The 7,284-nt window shown below is 42.8% G+C and overlaps 1 protein-coding gene across 1 annotated transcript in view; it reads right to left on the reverse strand.

Annotated features, from left to right (window-relative positions):
- Tk (Tachykinin) overlaps window positions 1-5,841 on the reverse strand; it is a 123,181-nt gene extending 117,340 nt beyond the window's left edge. The window contains exon 1 of the mRNA XM_090370667.1: window positions 5,769-5,841. The gene's annotated coding sequence lies outside the window, so the exon portion shown is untranslated. The remainder of the gene's footprint in view (window positions 1-5,768) is intronic.
- Window positions 5,842-7,284: the final 1,443 nt, after the last annotated feature.

Here is a 7,284-nt window from a genome sequence, read left to right on the forward strand (position 1 = left end):
AAAGAAATTTCTGCCCACCATAGACGGGGTGTACCCCAAGCCCCCACCGTGGTTTCAACCCGGTCTCTTCACAACCCATTTGCTGACAGGCCATGGAGCGTTCAACACGAAATTAGCATCTTTCAGAATCCTAGAGGACCGACGTTGCTCCTGTGGGGAGCCAGAAACCTGGAGACACATAATGTATGAATGTACCAACTATGACGACCTACGCTGCAGACGTATGACAGCAACCACATACTTCCCAAGACATCTCGAGTCGCACCTACTGGATTCATGCGAAGAGTAAAAGGCACTAGTCAAATTCGCGCAGGAGTTGTTCACCTGGCGCAAAACACGAATTGCTGTTCACAGTGAACCACAATAATAAGGAGAAACTCGTGCAAGAGCTGCTTACCCCTCCGGCACAAAACACAACTTCTGAATATAAGAAACTTCAATAAGGAGGGACCTCGCGGACTCTTAGCACAACGACCTATCTGATAGAGACGCGGAAATGTGAATGACGAGTGTGAGGATACCCGCTCATGCATCGCCTGCACAAAAATGGATATACAGTACTAACTACTAGAGAGGTCGGGACTGTCGCAGGAATGACGAACTTTCACGGCTTGGACACTTCAACTACTGGGACTACACGCAGCTTTGCTGCTGACGCCATAAGGCGATCCTACATCTGTGCTTACTTGCATAGGGCTTTTACTCCAATTCCTGGGCGGGGGAGAGAGGGGACGGCTCTGCTGTTTATTTCTCCCTCTCGCCCACCCCTCTTTTCCTCCTGGTGGGACATGGGCATGCCCCACTGACCTTCTCTGGGGCCGACTTCCCTATTGACCCTATATTTCTGACTTTTCCCCCCAGCCTTCAGTCTCCTCCCAACTCTGACTAAATATCATAGCGTATGCCCCACACTACCAAAATTTTAATTGTTCAAATCAAGTCACGCATGCCCTTTTGGCCTCTAATAATCTCTTGGCGTCTTACCCTGAAAATCGCAGCATGTTGCATTACAATTTTTTTTTATTTTATTTTATTTTTTTTTTACATAGGCCCTAGCTACTGAAATCTCAGGAAACTAGGTGGCAGGGCCTGCCAGAGTAAAGCTTCATACTACTGTGTACCTGGTCTGACTCCACGGGACCAAGTGTGGGCAACGTTGGGCCTCAGTAGGGGTCCAGCGGCTAAATGGCCAAATGAACAACGATACATAACATTATACTTATACAAAATCCATACACTTTTAAATCTCTGGTCTTCCCAGTGAACTGGTACACCTACAATGAAAGCAACGCGGAGATGAGGGAAACCTCTGGTGCCGTTAGACCTCAATTCACTTTACACTTACTCCCCAAACTTCTACTCTGGTGGGGCATGAGTATGCCCCACTGAAAACTGGGGCTATCTATTCTATTGGCCCTATATTTCGGTCATTTCTTCCCAGTCTTCGGTCTTCCTCCCCTCTCTACCTTCATCATAGCAAAAGCCCCACACATCAAAACCTTAACATGATAAAATTACCTTACGCCCAAAATTCGGCCTAGCAAACCTAAGCGATATTATCTCTAAGACAGCGCAGATTTTTTTTTAGGTCCTAGCCACCGAAATCCTAAGAAATTAAGCGGCAGGACCTGCCAGAGTGAATCTGAGGCTACTGGGTTCCTGGTCTGCCTCCAGCTGCAGTTGCAGTGGATTGCCACCCACTGCAACTGCAGGTCCCGATCTTGTGCCACAATTCATGATCGAATGTCTTAGCTCGTTTATCATCTATCCTCTACTATCAATTTTTAACCGTGTCTTAACGCAGAACTATTTCCTCCCTCTCTGGAACAGATATGCTGTGAGGCCACACCCTAAATGCCAATCTGCAACCCTCATTAAACAGTTCAGGTTAATCTCTCATTCTTCCAGCTTCTTGAAGCTTATGGAGAAGACGTTACTTTCCACCATCATCAATCAAATCATGCCTCACAAACCCCCACAGATTCATTATGCCATTCCAGGAAGATCCACAGTCACCAATTTAACATTCATAACCAACACCATTCTCTGTGAACTAGAAGCTAAAGCAGAGCTTGCCGTCACCTACATCGACCTGGAAGCTGCCTTCGACTCCATCAGTATCCCTTCACTTGTTCACCTCCTAGAAAATTAATTATACATAAAAGGTGATATGTTGTGGTTCATCACAGCCCTGCTCTCTGACAGAACCATTCTTCTTAAAGCGGATCAACACACAATCTTGAGAAAGATCACTGCTGGAGTTCCCCAAGGCGGAGTCCTCTCGGGAGCATTATGCACTCCCGTTATTCTTCCGTTTGTGCAACAGAGAGAAGACATACTCTGCTATGCCGATGATATTAAGATATATACTCAGATTAACCTCGGTGAACATCTCTCAAACATCAATAAAAAGATCATTGAAAAGTTACACGACTTAGGATCATATCTCCATCAATTTGGCCTCCTCATTAACCCTGCCAAATCAGCCCAAATTGTCTTTTCTCTGTAGCGCTAACCCACTGAAATCCAAGCTTCTCTAGACGGCATTCCCTTCCCAGTGGTCAAGATGCATACAGACTTGGGAGTCATCTTTGACTATAAACTGAGCTCGAACCCCCACATTGACAAGCTCACAGCAAAATTCTGTCAAATGCGCTGGACCACAAAACAACAACTGCTCCACGTTAGGGATCTGGATGTGAGTCGTCGATACGTATACACCTCCATATACTCCGTCGTATTATATGCCTCGGAAATTTGGGAGTCCGCGGCCCCTACCAACATCAATCGCGTATACTCCGCCGAATGCTGGCTCCTTCGTTCGATCACGCAAAAACTTCGTCGTCCACCTCATATACAACTGCGGTGGCGATGTCACATAATTTTACCCGACTTCCAGATCTTGCATTTGAAAAACGCCTTGTTCTCACTGTCAAAACGACAACCGGAATGGTCTCGGAGCCAAGCATCTGGAAACTGTGTGGCTGGAGGATCCCTCTACCCGGACTGAGGTCACTCCCACGCTCACAGCTCATTATAACAGACTAGCGCTCAGTGACCGCTCTCTCCCCAGGTAGATGCTCCCCACAATCCATTCAATTGACGGAAACACAATCTCTTTATGAATGTGTTGTAAATAAAGTCAAGAATATCTTTATGAATATAAATATTAATATAAATATAATATAAATGTAAATATGAATATCTTTATTAATTCATTGTAAATACTGTCAAAGCATAATATCCTTCTATTGTATATACCACGTTTGTATACAATAAAGATTATATATATATATATATGTATATACAGAGTCTGTTCAACTTACAAAGAAACGAGGTGGATTTGAACGGACGTTCTAGGAGCCACCCTACCGATACGCACAGATGTCCACATATCCATGATAATATAAGGCCCTTACTTACCCTCATATACTAAGCTGAAAAGTGCCAATTGTTTTTATGGTGCCTCCATCTGATACCGACAAGCCACCCTAGCAAGAAACAAACATAAGTTGGATTCAATCCAGAGGTTCTTGCTCCTTTCAATATGCAAGGCTTGCCACACCGTCAAGCCCCCCCCCCCCTGCACTGCAGGTAGTAACTGGATGCCAGCCACCATTACTTAGAAGTGGTTAAAAGACGGCTTTTTTATCACTTAAGGAAAAGAGTTCCAACCCAACTTCTTAATCTTCAATTTGACATCAAAAAACGACCCCGGCAGGAAAGAAGAACCCAGCATCTATAAAAGATATGGCAACATGAATGGGACACCACAACAAAGGGAGAATCACGAAATGATTCCTTCCATCCATAAGTACAAATCACCCCAAACTTCCACCCTAGTTTTCGCCGAGTTTCAATGTGATCTTTATTATTGCCGGGCATGGATTTTCTAACAGAAAATGACGGTTATGGGAATCGAGAATGGTCCACGTTGCCACTGCTGCCAAGAGGAGTCCTGGGGACACTCGTACATGAAGTGCCCCAGCTACGACAGCATCAGGTTTCAATTCCTCACCACAATAGAGAGAAATCAGCGCAATCTAGAATTCACTCTGCTACTTGAGCATGATACCTATAAGGCATTAACCACCTACATACAGGAAACATTTGCACCCAGGCAAGCTAAGATTACAGAACTCATAGCCCAAGAACTAACCCAGACCGGCGTGGCATAATCTTCCCCCCCCCCCCCCCCAGAACAACACAGACAGGTCCATGCTAACCCGAATAGGGTAGGATACGTTGCAGGCAGCACCCAAGGTGTGGGATGCTGACACTCCTCGGAGTTCAGAGACATAACAGCAAAACAAAACACAATATTACCTAAACCAGACACGACACCTTTTTCTTGCTTTTGCAGTTGTTCTACATCCCATCCCAGAGTACATACAGCGCAGATGTGGGAAACCACCCGTGGAGCCTGATATTAAATACTATTTCACTATGTTACATGATTATTAAAACTCAATGATTCCTCTGAACGCTGCATTAGTTAGTCCGTCCCCCACCTTTAGAAAATGTTGAACTGTGACTGACTATTTCGGTATAGTGTCCCGTTTTATTGTACTCTCTGATCTTCTTTGCTATTATATCTATAGATATATACAAGTGCGTATTCATAGGTCGATTTATTGCATGCTGACTGATAAATCCGGTTTTCAGCTCAGTGTGTGTGTGTGTGTGTGTGTGTGTGTGTGTGTGTGTGTGCGCGCGCGCGCGCGCTTTGGAAAAACTAATTAAATTTCTAGGCGTAATGCTTTACTAATACAACTTCTCTAGAAAACGTCGTAAGACCGGATATAAGTTTGAACAAGCTAAGCAGAATTCCACTTTATTATCTTATTCTCAAGAAGAGTAGAGTGTTTCCGTTTTGCTGCAGTGATAAAAAAATATTAATACAAGTAAAAAATTATACTATATGTAAAACACCCACCTCAGCGTTAATAACCAAAACCAAAGGTATAGGGTGCTTTCTCGAATATAGAGAAGGTACTTGCCCTCCAATATAGCCAGTTTGCAGTTTGAACGGCAATGTTTAATTGATCTTTAATAAAAAAACGTGTTTCTAGCAAAAGGATTTTAACACATCCCTTTACTTAGCCATTTCTCTCTTAACTAACAAAATACCTCTGTAAAGTGTAACGCACACTGTCTATGCATACATCATTAATTGTACAACTGGATTCAATGCAATTGTACAATGAATGGTATATGGACAGGAGCATTTAATGTATTTAATAGTGTACGGATAGGAGCTTTTTAAGCACATAAATCAGTGCAGTGTTATACAAAAAATGCTGTTCAGATAACATGAAGTTGCGCACACATTATTAGGATAACAGAGGGATACTAATAACAAGATTGAGATACCTCCCAAAGAAGGTATCTCAATCTTGTTATTAGTTTGTTGTTAGAAGATGAATATCGAAGAAACGCTTTCTCTCTTTAATATCTGTACAATTATGTTTTCTTATTAAATACATTTTCATGCATATTTTTCTCGGCTACTATTCAGGATACGATTGAATAAATTCAAAAAGATATCATAAAAACGGAGTCTGCTGTTGCAACTCGTAAACGTTTGACGTCATAATTCTTTATGAAAATTTTCGTTCGTTCAGTGACATACAAATAAACTTACATATCATTCGATAAGTAATCTAAATAAAGGTTATACTTTCGAGAACTATTGCATGTCAGACTTCTAGCCGTCGATTTTTTTCATGGAAATTAAAACGTACAGAACAAGAGGAACAAAATCTTACCCAAACTCCTTTTGCCGCTTAGTGTCACAGGTGGTACGACGTTTGAATACTGTTTATCTCTGTCAGGGCCACAGAGAGTCTAACTGACGATAATGTTGCGCATCTTTTATCAGTGCATACGTCACTTATTATCATAATCTACCGGACGTCACGAGTTACTTCAACCTCTCCGGCCAGTAGCTGCACAACTGCTAATCAGGAGAAACATTCAAACTCTCCCAACTGCTACTGAGGGAAACCTACACTAGAGTGTGACTGTTTTATTTATCTTTCTATCTCTTCTCTTCTCTTTCACTGATATATAATCAGATAGCGCATGCACCATGAGCTTTCCAACCACAACCTTCGTCACTCCGTGTTACGAGAATGCTGCTTATTTTCGGTAGTCGCTCGGCACACAACGCTTTTCTTTTGGATTCCTCATCGATATACACCCATCTCCGTGATATGTGAGTTCTTTTTGCTCCCCACTAACTTCATTTCTTAAATCTTGCATGAGCTGTTCAAATTATATTTGAAGCAGTGGTAGTCCCAGGATTTTCTTATGAGGAATCGGCAGAACAAGTGTTTTTTGGGAATTACTGAGCTTTAATCACCATGTAACGAAACAAAAAAGAAGAAAAAATATTTTTTGTGGAGGACGCTCTATTCCTTTTAGCTCCTATCTGGGACGTCCACTGTACAAAATAATGAAGCCAGCCTGAACGATATTGTTTTCCATTCTTCTGTAATTCTTTTCTTAAAACGAAATATGATTCCAAAAAAATGCATGAGTTTTGTGATTCATTCCATAAAGAACTTAACTATATCTGTTGTTTCGTAAGGTCATACACTTTACTGTTGTCACAAAGCGCTTTCGTTGTCTGACTTACGATTCCAGCTCATGTACTAAGTGGTGCATGTGCATAAGAGACAGTAAGCACATCACTAGTCGTACAGTGGTTACAATCACCCCCCCCCAACACCGGATGGAAATGCCCTGGTTCATACTCGTCAACTACACTAGGATGTTTATGGGCTGGTGCCTCCGTAGCCAGGTGGGCAGGAGCGGGCAGTGCATAGCACACGCTTCTTGATTAGACCGGGGTTCGAGCCCGTGACCACCAAATACGGAGGATGCGGAAAGGTCAGGGAATGACCACCGGATATCCACGGAGCTATATGGCCTTAGTTGCTAATGCTTATAAAAAACCAAATAACAAAATAAGTTTATGGGCTGTTTTCGCTACATGGCTAAGTTAGTCGTTCTCGTGTGAGGACTGCATAGTTTCTCCCTAAAACTCGGAATTAGGCAAATCCCGTAAATAGGCAAATCGACCAAAAAACACGCAGTTTACAGGCACAGTATGGTGTCACCTGAGGATGCAACCTTCGGAGCTTTCGCGATTAACACTAAACCTCACTCACTGGCTCATACAGGAGGTGCGTACATGTAGCCATTGCTCCCATAAGCTAGGACCCTAGTGAATGGACGCATAAAGGGGACTTCTGGGAATTGCAAAAAAGGAAATATGCC

Source organism: Mastigoproctus giganteus, chromosome 3 (genome assembly GCF_048544385.1).
Source record: "Mastigoproctus giganteus isolate SK-2022 chromosome 3, ASM4854438v1, whole genome shotgun sequence".
Classification (NCBI taxonomy): Eukaryota; Metazoa; Arthropoda; class Arachnida; order Uropygi; family Thelyphonidae; genus Mastigoproctus; species Mastigoproctus giganteus.